Source organism: Mesoplodon bidens, assembly GCF_964165515.1.
Source record: "Mesoplodon bidens genome assembly, chromosome: X".
Classification (NCBI taxonomy): domain Eukaryota; kingdom Metazoa; phylum Chordata; class Mammalia; order Artiodactyla; family Ziphiidae; genus Mesoplodon; species Mesoplodon bidens.
Genome location: NC_138163.1, coordinates 125,574,914 through 125,595,634, shown reverse-complemented (window position 1 = coordinate 125,595,634; position 20,721 = coordinate 125,574,914). Strand labels below are relative to the sequence as shown.

General features: G+C 38.3%; 1 long non-coding RNA gene across 1 annotated transcript; it reads right to left on the bottom strand.

Moving 5' to 3' along the window:
- Positions 1-9,208: 9,208 nt before the first annotated feature.
- Positions 9,209-11,857, bottom strand: LOC308608720. The gene is made up of 3 exons (XR_014014218.1): positions 11,016-11,857; positions 9,778-9,858; positions 9,209-9,297 (listed from the first exon to the last, which is right to left on the bottom strand). It is a non-coding gene; the product is annotated as an uncharacterized lncRNA (long non-coding RNA).
- Between the last annotated feature and the right edge of the window lie 8,864 nt (positions 11,858-20,721).

The following is a 20,721-nucleotide window of genomic DNA, read 5'->3' as shown; positions in this document are numbered from 1 at the left end:
TATCAAGCATCCCGACATTTCTTCTTGGATCACCAAGATATCCTTTAAAAATACAGGGAAAAATTAAAATCCTTGTTTTTTCATGCAAGGCTACCATGAAAGTGCCCAAGAAAATTAAACTAATTGATTTCTAATTCATAAATTTCTACTTGGGTGAATTTTTTCTATACTTATCTCTTCTTTTCCTTAAATGAGTCTCTTTGATGCCATCTGCACAACTGTTAGCATTTTTTCACCTTTGCTAGCCTTGAATTTATTGTACTTGAACTAATCGGTTCATTGTCTTGAATAAATTTAATTCTGAGGCCACAACTGCATATGTAACCATGTTGCTCTGAGATCCCATTGCTCCCTTTTACATTCTAAAAGTACACTCAGGGGGGACTTCCCTGGTGTCGCAGTGCAGGGGGCCTGGGTTCAATCCCTGGTCAGGGAATTATATCCCACATGCATGCTACAACTAAGAGTTCACATGCCACAATTAAGGAGCCTGCGTGCCACAACTAAGGAGCCCGCAAGCAGCAACTAAGGAGCCTGCCTACCTCAACTAAGACCCGGCACAACCAAATAAATAAATAAATATTTTAAAAATATATATATATATATATATATATTTATATAAGTACATTCAGAGCTATAATACTGAGTATATGTTCCCTGAAGACAATTTAGAAAATATGGGTGTACATAATTTTTAAAAATTTTCAATATTTAGCATTTATAGCATATCTACTATATGTCAAGCACTGTGCTAAATATTTTACATCTATAAGCTCAGTTTCATTATCCTAACAACTTATTCTCACTTATCAGATGAGGAAACTGAGGCCCAGAGAAGGTAAGTTATTTGAACAAGATCACACTGCTAGTTATACAGCCAGTTTTAAAAGCTAAGTCTATCTGTTTATATGCCAAGTGCCTTGAACCATTAATCTTCTTCTAATGTTTTCTTTCTTCTATATCTTTTTTTAAAACACAAAATTGAAACCAAACCTTATATATAGTTTGAATCCTGCTTTTTCAGTTACCATTATATTTTGCATATTTCTCCATTTTCTTTTTCCAAATCTGCATCCCTATCATCATGATTTTCCTCACAGGTGACATTTATGTTGCACTTATGTTCTGGGCATTGTGTTAAGAGCTTTAAATGAATTATCCCAATTGATCCTCACAATTCCATAAAGTAGGTACTATAATTTTTGCCACATCACAGATGAAGAAACTAATATTTAGGTCAGACAAGTGGCTGAAGGTCACATGGTTAGTAAAACATAGAAGCAGAATTTAAACACAGGCAGTCTGACTCAGTAGCCGATGCTTTTAACCATTATGCTTACTGCCTCGCAAACTGTGGTATACCAGGAGTCATTTAACTAATTCCCTATGGTTGCTTATTTGGCTGTTTCCAATTTTTCATGAGTCTATAAAAAACAATTTTTGTACCACAATTTTCATACAAATCTTTGTTATTATACCTTTGGATGGAAGTGGGATTACTGAGTCAACTAGAATAAATACTTTCATGGATTTTTAAACAACTTACCCTTCAGAAAGATTTCACCAAACTACACTTCTAACAACAGCATACCACAGTGCCCATTTTGCACAAAGAGCACAATGTTTGAAGTTTCCTCTAGTTTCCGTTTAAATTATTTAAAGGAAAAGGGTCTCCTCTAGGATGTGATCAGCAAAGCAGAGTCCACAGCCCAATCCCACCACCAGTTCTTGTAAACAAAGTTGCATTGGGGCTTCTCTGTGCTGAATCTTGACTGTGATGGAGGATGTCATGAAATTATATAAAACTGAATACACATACACACACATTCGTATTTGGATGGGATAGAGATGAAGGCAGGGAAGGAATGACAAGAAGGAGGTGGGTGTGGTTATAAAAAGCCAAAAGAGGGTTCCTGGAAGTGACAGAACAGTTCTGTGTCATGACTCTAGTGGTGAATACCTGAACCTAAACACGTCATAAAAGTGCAAAGAACTACGTACACACACACAGACACACACACAAATGAATACAAGTAAAGCTGGGGTCATCGGAATAGATCTGTGGATCATATCAATGTCAAAATCCTAGTTGTGATATTTTACCATATTTTTGCAGAATACTCCTATTGGGAGGTATTGGGTAAAGGGTACACAGGATCTCTCTACTTTTTCTTGCAACTACATGTGATTCTGAAATATCTCAAAATGAAAAGTTTAATGTTGAAAAAGCAGTCACTAAGAATTAATATTAAGAATGCTGATGGATCTAGGTTAGACTGTATCATAATAGGGATCATTTCAAACTCACCAAAACCAGCAGTGAAGAAGGAATTTTCTGAATCAGTATCTTCATCGCTGTCATATTCCTGTACCATTAGATAATTCATTGTCTCACAACCCATTTCTGTGCCGGATTCTGTTTGAACAACATTCTGATAAGTAAAACATTTTCAAATGCTGAAAGACAAGAAATCTCAACAGTAATTTTTACTTCAGGCAAAACTATCCTTCAGGAATGAAGGAAAAATAAAGACATCCACAGACAAAGGAAAACTAAAAAAAAAACTGTTACTGACTGACTTACCCTTAGAAACTGGCTAAAGGAAACTCATCTGACCAAAAGGATATAAGGAAGGAAGGAAGCTTGGAGCATGAGGAAGGAAGAAAGAACAAAATCCACAGGGACTTCCCTGGCAGTCCAGTGGTTAAGACTCATCGCTTCCACTGCAGGGGGCACGGATTTCATCCCTGGTCAGGGAACTAACATCCTACATGCTGTGAGGTGCAGCCAAAAGAATTTTTTAAATCATAAGTATAATAAAAAGAAAGAGCAGAAATACACATGCAAAGAAACTAGATCTATTTCATACATTGCTGGTGGGAATGTAAAATGGTACAGCTACACTGGAAAACAGTTTGCCAGGATTTTACAAAACTCAACTTACTATTACCATAGGACCCAGCTACTGTGCTCTTGGGTGTTAGCCCAGAGAAATGAAAACTGATGTTCATACAGAAACCTATCCATGGGTATTCATAGTATAGTAGCTTTACTCCCAATAGCCAAAAACGGGAAACAACCCAGACATCCTTCAACTGGTGAACAGACAAGCCAGGGTACACCCATACCGTGGAGTAGTACTCAAAAATAAAAAAGGACTGATATACACAGCAACCTAGATGAGTCTCCAGGGAATTACGGTGAGTGAAAAAAGGCAATCCCAAAAGGTTACATACTATGTGAGTCTACATAAAACTGCTGAAATGACATAATTATAAAGAAGGAAAACAGATTAGTAGTTGCTGAGGGCAGGGACATGCATGGTAGGGGTACGAGCATGAGAGGACAAAGGTGGGTGTGGTTTTAAAGGGAAAAAGGGAGAATCCTTGTGGTGATGGAAATGTTCTGTATCTTCACTGTGATGGAGGATGTCATGAAATTATATAACACTGAATACACACACACACACACAAACATAAACACATACATATGCAAAGAAAACTGAAGACATCTCAATAAAAATCTGCGGATTTTATCAACATCTATATCCTGGTTGTGATATTGTGCTATAGTTTTGCATGTGTTATTTTTGGGGGAAACGGGGTAAAGTATACACACGATCTCTCTGCATTATTTTTTACAACTGCATGCCCAGCTAAAATCTTCTTAAAGTGAACCTTTTAATTTTTAATTAGGAAAAGCTACCACTAGCTCACATTAAGGGTGTCAATAAACCTAGATTAAATCGTGCTACTTGTAATATGTATCATTACAAACTCACCAAAATGGGGAGGGATGAAGAAATATGAAGTATCTTACCACTGTCATCTTCCAAGAAAGCTGGGTATTCCATTTGAGTGTTACCTTCCAGGCTGCTTTCTGCTTTCGCCAATATTTCTGTAAGGAAAACGTTTTTCAAATGCTGTGAGAAAAGACTCCCACCCTCATAGCTGATGAAACTATCCTCCCGTAATGAAGCAAAAAAAGATATTGACAGACAAAGGAAAACCAAAAGTATTTGTCACTAACTGACTTATACTTAGAAAGCAGCTACAAGAAGACCTTCTAGCAGAAAATCTATAATAGAATTTTGGAGCATTAAGAAGGAGAAAGAACAATGGAAAGAACAGAAATACGGTTGCGGAGAAACTAGATCACTCATACATTGCCGGCAGGAATGCAAAATGGTACAGCTACACTGGAAAACAGGTAGTTTCTCATAAAACTAAACACGCAGTTAACATATAACCAGCAACTGCACTCTTGGGTATTCATGTCAGAGAAATGAAAACTTCTGTTTACACTAAAACCTGTACATGAATATTCATAGCAGCCTTAGTTCTAATAGTGAAAAACTAGAAAACAAAACCCCAACTTTTCTTCAACAGATGAATAGTTAAACTATGACACATCTATACCAAGTAACAGTACTCAGCAATAAAAAGGAAGGAACTAGTGAACAACTTGCTTTAATCTCTAGGGACTTATATTTAGTGAAAAAAGCCAATATCAAAATGTTACATACCATATGCCTATAAATATATAACAATTTTGAAGTGACAAAGTTCTAGAGATGGAGAATAGATCAGTGGTTGCCTGAGCACTGAGGGGATAAGGGAATAGGGAGAGTTAGGGATAGGGGAATAAGGAGGGCAGGGTCACCAGAGGGTGATGGGTGGTTATAAAAAGGCAACACAAGTGATCCTTGTGATGGAAATATTCTGTACCTTGACTATGGTGGTGGACATACAAACTTTATCATATGGTAAAACTGCATAGAACTAAAAGTACACACACGCAAATGACTACAAGTCAAACTGGGAACAGCTGAATAAGATCCATGGATTATATCAACGTCAATATCCTGGTTGTGATATTTTACTATAGTTTTACAGGATGCTACCACTGAGGGAAATTGGGTAAAGGGTATCACTCTGTATTATTTCTTACAGCTACATGTGAATCTATAATTATCTCAATATAGAACTTCTAATTAAAAAATAGCTATCACTAGTTTGCATTAAGGATGCCTTTGAATATAGATTACAGGATGCTATTTGTAATGTGTGCCATTTCAAACTCACCAGTATTGGGAGGCATGCAGAGAAATGGCAAGGCAGTGTCTAGGCCCATGCTGTTATTTCCCATTATAGTTGAGTAGTTCATTGTCTCAGAGGTATCTGCCAGACTGAGTTCTCCTTGTGGCAGAACTGCTATAGGTACTGCTACAGCAGCCTGGGCAGATGAGATAACACTGTTGGTACTTTCAGCACCTTCACTGAGATAGGTGGATACAACAGGAAGCCCAGGAGACGGGCTGCATGGTGTGAAACACGGCTCTGATGAGTATGTGGAGACAATTCTGGGCGGTGGTGGACTCTCCCTGAGGACCGGCTGCTGCAGTTCAGGGAGTGCTGCTGACTGAAGAGATGTTCCTACAGGGTTGGTCCCGGCATTGTCTTCCTGCCTTTCCACGGGTAAAGATGGGCTACAATCTCCCTGTCCAGGGTAAAAGAACAGAACAGGTTAAGCTCCTTTCTGTAATTTCTCCATGAAGTATACAATCAAAACTTTTTTGTGTAAATCCAGATGACCTCTAAAATGACACAAATTCAGTATAAATCATCTGTGAGTAAAAATAAGAATTGAAAAGTCAGTAAAAGCATTAATACCTGTTTTCCTTGCAACATCATTTTCCATAGTCAAGTATAAATGCTGAATTTTGATTATATGATTTTTAATCCTCTTCAACCCTACATTTTGATTGCATTTTATACATTATGGTTACAAACATAAAAATATTCAGTATCATGTCTCAAACCTAGACTTCAGCATTCTTCCAGGAGAGGTTATTCTCCAACCTACTGCTAAAGTAAGTATAGATCAGCCTTGCTAATCTCAGAGTTATTTGTTCTCTCTCACTTCTAACTGATTGGTATCTCTAGGAACTAGAGGTTTATGGAAGTAGTTAGGCACAGTTAGGCAACAATGGTTTCTCCAAAGAATGCTGCATTTGTGAAACAACTCCACAATGGTGGTTAACCTGCCTATTTGTGTTTTTAATAAGTTCTTGCAAATCCTGTCATAATAAAAAAAATTTCAGTAGTTCCTATTTTGAAACAAAAGTAACATATAAGAAAACACCATTAACCCAAAGTCAAAGTTTGAAAGTTTTCAAGCCGTCAGAAATCTCTTGTTTCCTACTTGATGCCTGGCTGTTGGTGACCCAGAGCCGAGCTGGCTGAGATAAGACACCCCAACCTCCCACTCAACTACTTCATGTCACACAGGCATTTTAAGAAGCCTGAATACTGGGAAGTAAATGTACCACAATTCCTATAAGCCATCACATTTATGATGGAGTCATTTTACATCAAGGAAGGTGCTATTTTAGGAAAGAAATTTTCAAATCTGCTAAAAGGCCAAAGAGCCTTTTTCCATATAATGATGGTATAACCTAATAGGCAGTGAGGGGTCCACTCTGGAAAGAACAGTGAGCCAAATACAACAGATGTGACCTTTGGCTTCAGAGTATTTTAAAGTCACGCAATTAACAATTAACCTTACAAAACCTTTGAGTATGCGGCCCCTGTATGCCAATCAAGTATGTGACTGATAAAACCGGAGAATTCTTGAAATACACAGAAATTTCATTCAGGCAAAAATACACGTAAAAGGCCAGAACCATTACATCATTCATTCAAATAAACATTTATTGAAGGCCTACCACCTGTGAGAACTCCTTTGCTAGATGCTGGGAACGTGGGCATTAAAAAGAAAAAAAAAAGAAAAAGGAAAAAAACAGCTCCTACCCTAAGGAACTCCCATTTTAGCTGGAGAGAGACAAGTAAAGAGACAAGGTCAACAGAGAAAGTGATCGGCAGCCTGGAGCAGTGGATTTCAGTGTGCTCCGTGGACCAGCAGCATCAACACCATCTACTGGCTTGTTGGAAATGAAAAATCTCCCACTCAGATCTACTGAATTGGGAACTCTGAGATCGAGGGCAGTGACCTGTGTTTTCACAAGCCCTCTAGGTGATTCTGATGCACGATGAAGCGTGAGACCCGCTGGCTCTCAGCCCTGAATAACTAGCACAGGCTCTAGGGGAACACAGTTGGGTTTAAGTTACTTAACTTCTCTGTTGTTCAATTTCCTTATAAATAGAATTGGGATGAAATCCTCTCTCAGTTCTGTTGAGGACAAAACAACATGCTACAGTATTAATACCAACATAATAATAATAGTACATGATGACTGGTCTGATAGTGCTCAGTCACCTGTTAGTATTATTATTGCCACGATACAGATAAGAACAAGAGGCTAAGCGTGCACAGAAGAGCAAGACCTAATCCAGGCTGGCAGTCGTGGCAGGATTTTCGAAGAAGGAGGTATCTGCGTTGAGAATGAAAAGATGAGAAGGTGTTCACTAGGTAGAGATGTACAGAGCATACAGGGCAGAAGGAGCAGTATATTCTAAAATACCCAACAAATTAGGAGTATGGGATTAACTGATATAAACTACTATACATAAAACAGATAAACAAGGATTTACTGTAGAGCACAGGGAATTATACCCCAAATCTCATAATAACCCATAATGGAATATAATCAGCCAAAACCCCAAATTACTATGCTCTACACCTGGAACTAACACAATATTACAAATCAGCTATACTTCAATTAAAACAATTAAAACAGAAATTAAAAACACCCAAACAGAAAACAGGAAGTCAAATGTTTAGAAAGTGAACATAAATGATGATCAAAGAGCTGGGTTACGATGGGAAGGAGAGAGAGAGGATGACAGCTATAGAGGGATGGGAGGCACAAAGTGGCTTTTTTAAACCTGTGGGAGAATGACTATGCTGAGAGGGATGGAGACAGAGGCTGAAGACACAAGAGACAGGGGGATGAAGGGAGGTGTCTGAGCACAGGGCAAGAGGGTCAGATGCAGAAACCAGCAGAGGTGTTAGCCTTACAGAGGAAACACTTTTCCCACTCCAGTGGTCGGGAAGGAGGTCGTCAGAGATGGATCCAGGCAAGTGTGAGGGCTGTGGGGAGAGGAATCAGGACTCGGAGGGGATTTCTGCACCACACCCTCCATTTTCTCCACGACATAAGAGTACAGGATCGGGGTTGTCTGAGGATCACCAGTCCCCAGTGGAGGTCCTCCCCTCTGCTTCCCAGCCTGGACAGGGCTGGGGTTTTACTAAAGGGGGTGCTAGGCGAGGATTAAAAAAGAACAGATGGAAGGGCTGCACCGTGTGGTCTAGACTGGTAAGGGAAGGCGCTGAAGAAAGGAGGGAGCTAGCACATTAGGAGAAATGGACAGCATCCCTTAGCTGTGACTTTGGAACCTGGGCATGTCTTAGCGGAGATACTCTATCCCAACACATCTTGCACAATCGCTCAGAAGGCCCTGGCAGAGCAGTGTCAACCCAGTTCATCGTGGATGCTGATGTAAAGCAAGCAGGGGAGAGCACTGTTCAAAAATCAGAACTCCCTACGTCGTCCCTGCATTCCCACTCTCTGTACATCTTCCCCGGAAGACAAGACACGTTCCCTTTAAGTATTCCACTGCTGTTCTCTATAATGATAAGGACTCCCATAAACATTTTTTACTTTTCAAAGTATGTTCATTGTATTCAAGAAACTTTTTTATATGTTAAGAAACATGTATTTGTTTATAAATGTTCATTGCTTCTAGGGTATGCCGCTCACAAAATCCTTGATAATTACATACTTCTATCAGTCTCCACCAACACGTCAATTTTTACAAAATCCCCTCAAAACTATGAAAGACAAACTCTTTAAAAAGTGGTGGGCTGCCCTTTTGTTTCAGTTGAGATATCTTGACATGCATTTAGGCACATATTAAGTTTTATCCAAATCAGCCAACTTCCTTTAAAGATTTTGTAAGGGAAATTAATTCAGTATTGAGCAATTTAGATGAAGGAGACATAACTATTATACATTTGATCAGTTAAGGGCTTTTACAAAAGGCTATGAAACCTCCATATTGCTATTGCAAAACTTTCACCTGAAGATGCTATTCTAACTAGAAATTGTTAAAAAAAATCATCACAATGAGAGCGATAATCATAAGCAATTTGATACAGCAAAATTTCAATTGTACACCTCTTTATATGATATAAAGAGAATTTATTTAAGCTTAATATTTTAGAAAACTACATTTGAGAGACAGAACTTTTTGTACCTGGCAGTGAGTAAGGGTATCCCGAACTGTTTTTTGTTGCTCTTCGTTGTAGGATATGTTAGACATAACACTTCCCTGCTGATATTTTAAAAATTGAGTAGTTAATACTTTACTTCTATGAAAGTCAAACTTGAACAGTAAGTGGGGAAAAAACACTATTTATTTACTTGTTTTTATTTTTCACTAACTTTTCAAAGAGTTTCAGAAATATTAATCTAAAGCAGAGACAAAATAAAAAACCTCATGTTGATATGAGAATGAAAATGATCACTGCTAATTAAGAAAGGGATTAAGGAAAGAATTTATTATATCAGAAGGACAGGGGTTTAGAGTTTTGCACTGAAAAAATGAGTAAAAACGGCTCTGAGTTTTCTACTCTACAAGGAAAAGAGAGAAGTGAAATGGTTAATTGCTCATTGTCTAATGAAAGGAAGCAGACAAATACAGGAGAGACTAATATTTTCTTGAGTGTGAGTTTAGAGGAACTCTATGAAGAATTTTTTCTTTAAAATGGTCAAGTGTTAATATATTTGGCAAATGGCAACTAACATTACTTACATTATAGACATATGCCGTATGTGGTTCATATGCATAAAGGTCAATGTTATCATCATCATAAGTTGAGATTCGTGTTCTTATCTAAGGAAAATTTATTAATAAATTAAAAGGAAAGATGATAGAACTTAAAGAAAAACTGAGGACTTCAATTTCACTTAAAAGAAGCTCCAAAAGCCAATCTGTGATATCAAGGGACCTTTGTAAATACTATGACTGTAGGAAAAAATGCCCTTCAAAAAAGTGTTTTCTCATTAACTTAACCACACTTAAGACATCGTTTTCCTCTTGTGTACCTCGGGGTAGAAAGACTATTCTTCTGGTAATTTGGCACCAGAACTGCTGTAAAAGCAAGTATTTTTAACTACAAAGGATCCTGTTCATGGCTTTTGATTTTTAAATAGACCAACAGTACCACTCCGTGGACAAAATAGGAAACACTTAAGCACCTATCTTCCCCCCCCCACCCCGCCCCCGCACTTGGAGGCTTGTGGGATCTTAGTTCCTCCACCAGGGATAGAATCTTTTTTTTTTTTTTTTTTAAAGTTTATTTATTTATTTTTTTAATTAGTTTCTGCTTTATAACAAAGTGAATCAGTCATACATATACATCTGTTCCCACATCCCTTCCCTCATGCATCTCCCTCCCTCCCACCCTCCCCATCCCACCCCTCCAGGCGGTCACAAATCTTGAGGAGTCGGAAGCACTGAACCACCAGGGGATTCCCCACACCTATGTTTCTTGATAGATTGATCTCTAAATCACCTAAAACACTTTGGGGGAATAAGACAGGGCATAAATAAGTAAATAGACAGTAAACAGCCATTACATTTCATTTAGTAACTCTTTATTCTAAGAATGGACTATGAACTATAGGAATAATTCTAAACATACATAGAAGTATGTATGTTTCAAAAGACAAAGTAATGTGGAATTGGGCTATATATTAATACTTATAAAAATATACCATGTTACCTTTGTATAGGGCCCTATGCTTTGCAAAGTGCTTTCATATAATTATGTGAAGAGTCAGAAAAAAAATGACTCTTGGTAGGTAGTTAAAATTTAAAAACTTGCACACAAATGTTCATAGCAGCTTTATACATCACTGTCCAAAACTCATGAACTGTATATTTACGATCTCTGCATTTCACTGTACAAAATTCAATTCGATTTAGAAAAAAAAAAATAGAACACAAGGAAAAGAACAAAGACAGATTTTCAATTATGAAATACAAACCACATCGAATTCACCGGAGCAGCTAGACATCTTTTTTGTGCAACCAGAGCAACTCCGCTTTCTCTGAGTTGGGCCTAATTATTTTTAAACTTGCTGGAGGGTTATTTGCGAAACTGCTTGGTCACCTAGGACTGGTAAATCTTCAACTCCTGAAAAGCAACGCATAAAAAAGTTACTTCACCCACTTACTGCCTTAATAAACTTAATATGGATATGTTCTCAGAATACCAACTCAAGTTGAATTGGAGTCCTGGCTGAAGTTTAGAGAGCGACAGAATGAGAATTCTTCCATTAGTGATTTAGAATAACCCTTTAAAAACTGAAGGGCATTATTGCCCACGTTTAGGAATAAGAATCCAGATCAAACACAGTTCCAAATTGTGAAGCGGATGCTCCACAACCTCAAGGCTACAGAGTAAGTGCTGGAGACAAATGAACAACAGAGCATGAGTCCTAACTGCTTTTGTCAAGGAGCTCAGAAGCTTTTTACTCAGGGTGGCTGCGGGCCTCCAAATGTGAGTCAGGAGTCTCTTCTGGCTTGGGCCGCCCACCACGGTGCGGCCTGGAAAGACCACTAAAGACATCGCCTCCTGCCCTGCTCGGTGAAAACTGGGTGAGATTACGTCTGAGGTCATTTCAGCGCTAAGATTATGATTGCTTCCGTAGTTACATTTTACATTAAACCTAAAGGACTGTATGTGAAACATAAGCCACAGACTCCTGTAGAATTATGTAGGCTCGGCTATGGGTCTGAGTCATTCATCTCTGCCGCCAGGAGGACACTGAGTGCAATGCTGTCGTATCATATCTTGTAGTAGGTTTGAACGCTGGCATCACAGTACTGGGAGGGGCGCTAATGAGAGAGCTAGGTTCCATCACAGTACTGGGAGGGGCGCTAATGAGAGAGCTAGGTTCCCTTTATCCAGCCTGAGCCAGGGCAGGAATGAGGCGGAATGAAGGGTTTCGAGTTTTGCCATGGCCGCTGAGCCTGTGCGTCCGGAGCCTGTGCTCCGCAACGGGAGAGGCCACAGCAGTGAGAGGCCTGCGTACCGCAAAAAAAAAAAAAAAAAAAAAAGACTCAAGTAACATAAATGCAGACTAACATCGTGGGAAAAATTCAATTATGAAATACCTCCAATTTGAGCTGTAACTTCTATTTTTATTTTTTAAACTGGTTGTTTTTTTCTGACTAATACAAGCTATACATAATTAAACTGTGGTATTTTCATACAAAGAAAGACTACACAGCAATGGGATAAACCAACTACTGCTAAACACTATGAGGACGAATCTCACAACAATAACGTTGAGTAAAAGCTAGACATAAAAGAAAATATACTGGGACTTCCCTGGTGGCACAGTGGTTAAGAATCCACCTGCCAATGCAGGGGACGAGGGTTTGAGCCCTGGTCTGGGAAGATCCCACATGCCACGGAGCAACCAAGCCGGTGCACCATAACTACTGAAGCCCGAGTGCCTAGAGCCCATGGTCCACAACAAGAGAAGCCACCGCAATGAGAAGCCCGCACACCGCAACAAAGAATAGCCCCTGCTCGCCACAACCAGAGAAAGCCCACGCGCAGCAACAAAGACCCAATGCAGCCCAAATTTAATTAATTAATTAATTTTTTTTAAGGAGAGAATATAGTTGTGATACTGTGATTTACAATAAGAAATACATATTTGGTCTCCATCCTGGTTTCTGGCACTGAGCTTCTAAAATCCTTAAAATGTTTTAAGTGATGAGAGTGATCAAGGTATCTTTTGTTATGTTATTGAGGTTACTTTTGGAATGCCCCTGGATCACCTAAGGATAGAGGCTGGTCACCAGAGGAGCCAACCATGTAACTAGTGGATTGGAACTTCCAGTCCCATCCCCCTGACCTCCAGGAGGGGAGAGGGGCTGGAGGTTGAATCAATCACCAATGGCTAATGATTTAATCAATCATGACTATGTAATGAAGCCTCCAGAAAAACCCAAAGGGACAGGGTTCAGAGAGCTTCCAGGTTAGTGAACACATGGAGATTGAGGAGAGTGGAGCTAGGAGACAGCCTGGAAGCTCCGTGCCCTTTTCCCATACCTTGCCCTGTGCATCTCTCATCTGGCTGTTCCTGAGTTATGTCCTTTTATAATAAACTGTTATCCTAGTAAGTAAAATATTTCTCTGAGTTCTGTGAGCTGCTCTAGCAAATTAACTGAACCCAAGCAGGAGGTTGTGGGAACCTCTGATTTATAGCAAGTAGGTCAGAAGCACAGGTAACAGCCTGGGCTTGTGACTGGCGTATGAGGAGGGGTGGCAGGGCGCAGTCTTGTAAGACTGAGCCCTCAACCTGTGGAATCTGACACTACCTACAATAGATAGTGTCAGAATCGAGTTGAATTCTCAGAAAACCTGCTGGTGTCCAAGAATTGCTTGCTGTTTTGTGGGAAGCCCCAACACACACATTGGAATTGGGTTCAGGAACCTAAAAGAATAGTGTATAATTCAATTGAGCTAAAGCTCAATCTAAAGACAGGCAAATATAATCAATGGTGGGAGATGTCAGGATAGCACTACCTTGCAAGAGAGTAGTGATTGAAAGGGAGGTGAGAGCTGATTCTGGGGGGCTCAGTGTTGGTTACATGTGTGTATTAATTAGAAAATTATTTAAGCTGAATATTTATGATTTGTGCATATTTTTGTATGTGATAGATTTCTATAAAAAGTCAACCTAAAATTAAGCTCTTTATAAAAAAATTCAGAATCTAAATAAAGTAGTCCATCACTAAGAAATATCATAACCCTTAGATATATTTCCTTCTTGTTTTCTTACTATCTATATATTTTATCTTTTAATTTTTGGTTTTTTTAATAAATTTATTTATTTTATTTATTTGTTTTGGCTGCACTGAGTCTTCGTTGCTGCACGCGGGCTTTCTCTAGTTGTGGTGAGCAGGGGCTACTCTTCGTTGCGGTGCATGGGCTCCTCATTGCGGTGGCTTCTCTTGTTGCCAAGCATGGACTCAAGGCACGCAGGCTTCAGTAGTTGTGGCTCGTGGGCTCTAGAGCGCAGGCTCGGTAGTTGTGGCGCACGGGCTTAGTTGCTCTGCAGCATGTGAGATCTTCCTGGACCAGGGCTCGAATCCGTGTCCCCTGCATTGGCAGGTGGATTCTTAATCACTGCACCACCAGGGAAGCCCTCTATATATTTTATATAGTAGTTTGACTCATATTGTACATGTATTCTGAGCAATTTTCTATGTCATTTATTATTTTAAAAATATTTTAAATGCCTGCATAATATTCCATCATGTGTATGTCCATAGGTTATGTTATCTGTTTTCTGTTGTAGGACATTAATACGGCTTCCAATTGCTCATTATTTTGCTATAATGATGTGTACACATTCAAATGTAAATATTTATGTACATCTCTGAATAGTTCTTTATAATGGATATATAGAAGAGTCAGTAGGTCAAAGGCTATGAGCATTTCAGGGGCTCCTGATAGGTGCTGCCAAAATGTCCAAAAAGGTTGTACTAATTTACATTCATAGAAAACTGAAGTACAATGGTTTTTCTCCATTATCACTAAAATGAATCATTTAAAAATTTCTAATTTGATAGATGAAAGTTTTTCTATCCCATTTTTATATCCCATTTTAATTTGCATTTCCCTTGCTACTAATGCAGTTGAATATTTTTCAGATGTTTGCTATCTATTAAGATTTCCTGTTCTGTGACTTATTTTTCATGTCCTCTGATCATTGCCCTATTGGGGTTTCAGTGTTTTCTGTTTGATTTGTGTGAGGTCTTGCTATCTTAAGGATAATAACTCTGGAAAATATATATTTTTGGCAAATACTTCTCCCAGATAGTGATGTGATTTCTGAAGTCTGATGCTTTTGAGATAGGGAGCAGTTCTTTATTTTTAATTTCATCAAATTCATTAATATTTTTGTGATTTCTCGAACTACTTCTATACTCAATCTTCACTAGGATTAGGAAAAACATTCAACTATACTTTCTTCTAGTTTTCCATACTTTCATTTACTAGATATTCAGCTCTCTAATCCATCTTGAAATTATTTAAGTGTGACATGAGGCAAAATCCAGTGGGCTTCCCTACTCCTAATAGTTAACCATTTGTACCAGCATGATTTACTACGTAATATGTTTCTCATATTAATATACTGTAGTATATTAACTCTAAATTCTTTGTTCTGTTTATGATCTTCCTATTGCATTAAACCTGGCTCCCTGTTTCAAAACTAGTATCATAGTATTTCGATAATTGTCCTTTTAAACTATTTGTGCATTTGATATGGTAAATTACCACTTGTCCCTTAAACAGGTTTTCCCAAGGTTTTTTTTTAAGGTACACTAAAGTATTTTTTCTCATCCAGGAACACTTTGTATCTCTCCACTTAAGCCTTTTTTTATGACCCTCAGTAAAGTATTTGCTTTCCTTTCATATAGGTTCTGCTATTTTTTATTTGTTTATTCCTTATAATTTTAAATATTTATTTGTAGCCATTATCAATTGGGTTTTTTTCCTATATATTTTCTAACTTGCTTGATGCTGGTATTTGAGAAGACAATTTGTCCTTATAATTTAAAAATTTATCTAAACTGACTCAAGAAAAAATAGAAAATCTCAACAGACCTATACCAAGTGAAGAGATTGAATCAATCATCACAAACCTCCCAGTAAAGAAAAGGTCTGGACCAGAGGGCTTCACTGCTGGATTCCACCAAACTTTTAAAGAAGAATTAACACACCAATCCTTCTCAAACTCTTCCAAAAAACTGAAGAATTACCGTGATACCAAAGCCAGATAAAGACATTACAAGAAAAGAAAAAGACCAACATCCATTATGAATATAGATGCAAAAATCCTCAATAAAATATTAGCAAGTCTAATCCAACAGCATGTTAAAAGTATTATTCAGAGACTTCCCTGGCAGCCCAGTGGTTAAGACTCTGTGCTTCCACTGCAGGGGCTGCACGTTCAATCCCTGGTTGGGGAACAAAGATCCCACATGCCACGTGGCACAGTCAAAATGTGAAAAAAAAAAAAAAGGATTATTCACCATGACCAAGAGGGATTTATCCCAGGAATGCAAGGTTGGTTCAACATAAGAAAACCAATCAATGTAAAACATCACATTAATATAATAAAGGGGGAAGAAAACATGATCATCTCAATTGATGCCACAAAGGCATCTGACAAAATCCAACATCATTTCATTATAAAAATTCTCAGAGGGCTTCCCTGGTGGCGCAGCGGTTGAGAGTCCGCCTGCCAATGCAGGGGACACGGGTTCGTGCCCCGGTCCGGGAAGATCCCACATGCCGCGGAGCGGCTGGGCCCGTGAGCCACGGCCGCTGAGCCTGCGCATCTGGAGCCTGTGCTCCGCAACGGGAGAGGCCACAACAGTGAGAGGCCTGCGTGCCGCAAAAAAAAAAAAAAAAATCTCAGAAAACTAGGAACAGAGGGAAAATTCCACAACTAGATAAAGGGTATTTATGAAAACCCACAGCTAACGTCACATTCAATGGTGAATGACTTGAAAGCTTTTCCCCTAAGATTAGGAGCAAGACAAGGATGCCCGTTTTCACCACTGCTATCAACACTGTACTGAAAATTTTAGCCAGAGCTATTAGGCTGTCAAATGCTACTTTGAACACTTACAAATGATTAAAACGATAAATATAATGTTATATATATTTTACCACAATAAAAAAATTACCTAGCCACCTTTTCTGAAATCTCCTATTCTGAATTTTTATGTCAGTTACATAGATAAAAGGGATCAGACTATAAGTACTGCTCTGCAACCTCCTTTTCCCACTAAATATGTATTAGTCTTTCCAAACTAATACCTTTAGGCATACTGCAATCAGTTTTAACAGCTTCTCAGTTTCCTATCATGCACATAGGCCATGCATGATTTATTTAACCAGTCCTCAATTCATGGATATTTAAGTTACTTCTAAAGTTTCCCTCTTGCAAAGAACGCTGCTGAACAGTCGTGCACTTCTGCAAGTAGTTCTATGGGATAAATTCCTAGAAGTACAAATGAGACGTCAAAGGGCATCCACAATTGAAAATTCTCCTCTAGTTCTTTCCCCACTATCGAGGAGTCAGTCAGATGTTTTGTAATACGCTAAGAAAGCATCCTGTTGGTCTTGAATACAGTTTTAAAGCCAGAACTGATAACAAGTGGTATCAAATGACTTTTGGCATCATTTAGACCAGGGGTTGACAAACTACAGCCTGTAGACCAAACCCACCCTGCTGCCTGTTTTTGTATAGCCCAGGAGCCAAGAATGGTTTTATTTTTTGGTGGGTTTTTTTTTCACATTTTTAAGTTTTAAATTTTAAAAAACACAAAAGAATATTTCATGAAATGGAAAAATTATAGGAAATTCAAATTTCAGTGTCCATAAAGGTTTTTTTTTTTTTTTCATAAAGTTTTACTGGAACACAGCCATACTCGTCTGCTAATATCATGTTGTTTTCACATTTCAACAGCAGAGCTGAGTAGTTGCAACAGAGCCCTTACAACTGCAAATCCTAAAATATTTACTATCTGGTCCTTTACAGGAAAAGTTCGCTGACCTCTAATCTAAACAACAATATTTCAATGTTTTAAAGAGTAGGAAACTCAAGTCTCTAAGCAAATGGCAAAGAGCATACTGTCATATAGTTACTGAAGGAATGTTCCCAAGGGGTTAACGTCTCTTGGCTCTGTGTATAAGTGAGGAGGTGAATGGCCTCCCATTTCCTTGTTACTGTGGTTGAGAAGCAACCACTGGAAGGACAAGTAGCTAGAGTTCTGGTTGCAGGATACTACTTTCCAGGGACTCTTTTTTGGGTGCTAATGTAAATGATGCTGTGTTTTTAATTTCAAGTTTCAATTGTTTACTGCTTGTATATAGGAAAGGGATTGACTTTTGCATATTAACCTTGTATCCTGAGAATCTTGCCATAATTGCTTGGGAGTTTTTTGTTGATTCTTTGAGATCTTCAACAAAGACAATCATGTTGTCTGTTCCATGGACTCTTGGCCCAAGATGTTTCTCCCATAAGTTCAGTTTTTGCTTTGCCCCCAGATAGTTATAATTTTAGTTGCCAGGTATAAATAATTCTTCAGAAACAAAATATAGTCTCCCCAACACTTTCCAAGGCTACCTCCCCACTCCCCGTAGAACAAAAATAGAAAAGGAGACATGACAAAGCCTAAATGAAGGGAAAATGAAAGCACAAGTAAACACTGTGCTATTAACACGAAGCTTCGCCCTCTGACAGTAACTAATTAATGTAAAAATTAGAGGAATATTTAAGCAATTTACTGGAAATGAGGACCAGGGGGCAAAATTTCACACAGGAGGAAATTTAACAAAATTACCATATGACAATTGGGATGGTTCCTCAGAGCTATCACTGTCGCTTTCAAAATCTGGTTGTATAGTCAACATTTCATCACTGGAAACTCTGCTCTCATAATCCTCTGTATCGGAATCTTCTACGATCACAACATCAGCATCATCACTGGCATCACTGTCCTCTTCAATATCACTGGCATCACTGTCCCCCTCAATAGTTACAGTAATATGAGCTAAGAAGAAGCAAAGAGAAAGGGTAGATTAGATACCACATTAAATTAAAAGTTTCTAGAGGAAACTACCTTATAAAGTTATGGAGTGTTTAAAAAACACTTTAGCTGAATAAAATTACAGTAAATATTTTCATATCTCTAATTGCAAGTTAGCTAAGAAATCAACTGCTTAGTATGAAGCTTTGAGATATATGTGTATGTACACACACACAAATAGTATTATTTCTAGGATTTCCTATTCTATAGAGCAATAAATTTCTTCTACTTCAAGGAACTGGACCACAGAAAGATAGACAAGATGAAAAGGCAGAGGGCTATGTACCAGATGAAGGAACAAGACAAAACCCCAGAAAAACAACAAAATGAAGTGGAGAGAGGCAACCTTCCAGAAAAAGAATTCAGAATAATGATAGTGAAGATGATCAAGGACCTCAGAAAAAGAATGCAGGCAAAGATCGAGAAGATGTAAGAAATGTTTAACAAAGACCTAGAAGAATTAAAGAACAAACAAACAGAGATGAACAGTACAATAAATGAAATGAAAACTACACTAGAAGGAATCAATAGCAGAATAACTGAGGCAGAAGAACGGATAAGTGACCCGGAAGACAGAATGGTGGAATTCACTGCTGCGGAACAGAATAAAGAAAAAAGAATGAAAAGAAATGAAGACAGCCTAAGAGACCTCTGGGACAACATTAAACGCAACAACATTCGCATTAGAGGGGTCCCGGAAGGAGAAGAGAGAGAAAGGATCTGAGAAAATATTTGAAGAGATTATAGTCGAAAACTTCCCTAACATGGGAAAGGAAATAGCCACCCAAGTCTAGAAAGCCCAGAGAGTCCCATACGGGATAAACCCAAGGAGAAACACACCGAGACACATAGTAATCAAATTCACAAAAATTAAAGACAAAGAAAAATTATTGAAAGCAGCGAGGGAAAAACGACAAATAACGTACAAGGGAACTCCCATAAGGTTAACAGCTGATTTCTCAGCAGAAGCTCTACAAGCCAGAAGGGAGTGGCATGACATATTTAAAGTGATGAAAGGGAAGAACCTACAACCCAGATTACTCTACCCAGCAAGGATCTCATTCAGATTCGATGGAGAAATCAAAAGTTTTACAGACAAGCAAAAGCTAAGAGAATTCAGCACCACCAAAACAGCTCTACAACAAATGCTAAAGGAACTTCTCTAAGTGGGAGACACAAGAAAAGGACCTACAAAAACAAACCCAAAACATTAAGAAAATGGTAATAGGAACATACATATCGACAATTACCTTAAACGTGAATGGATTAAATGCTCCAACCAAAAGACACAGGCTTGCTGAATGGATACAAAAACAAGACCCATATATATGCTTTCTACAAGAGACCCACTTCAGACCTAGGGACACATACAGACTGAAAGTGAGGGGATGGAAAAAGATGTTCCATGCAAATGGAAATCCAAAGAAAGCTGGAGTAGCAATACTCATATCAGATAAAACAGACTTTAAAATATAGAATGTTACAAGAGACAAGGAAGGACACTACATCACGATCAAGGGATCAATCCAAGAAGAAGATATAACAATTAAAACTATATATGCACCCAACATACGAGCACCTCAATACATAAGGCAACTGCTAACAGCTGTAAAAGAGGAAATCGACAGTAACACAATAATAGTGGGGGACTTTAACACCTCACTTACACCAATGGACAGATCATCCAAAGAGAAAATTAATAAGGAAACACAAGCTTTAAATGACACAATACCAGATAGATTTAATTGATATTTATAGGACATTCCATCCAAAAACAGCAGATTACACTTTCTTCTCAAGTGCACACGGAACATTCTCCAGGATAGATCATATTGTGGGTCACAAATCAAGCCTCAGTAAATTTAAGAAAATTGAAATCATATCAATCATCTTTTCTGACCACAACGCTATGAGATTAGAAATCAATTACAGGGGGAAAGACGTAAAAAACACAAACACACGGAGGCTAAACAATACGTCACTAAATAACGAAGAGATCACTGAAGAAATCAAAGAGGAAATCAAAAACTACCTAGAGACAAATGACAATGAACACAACGATCC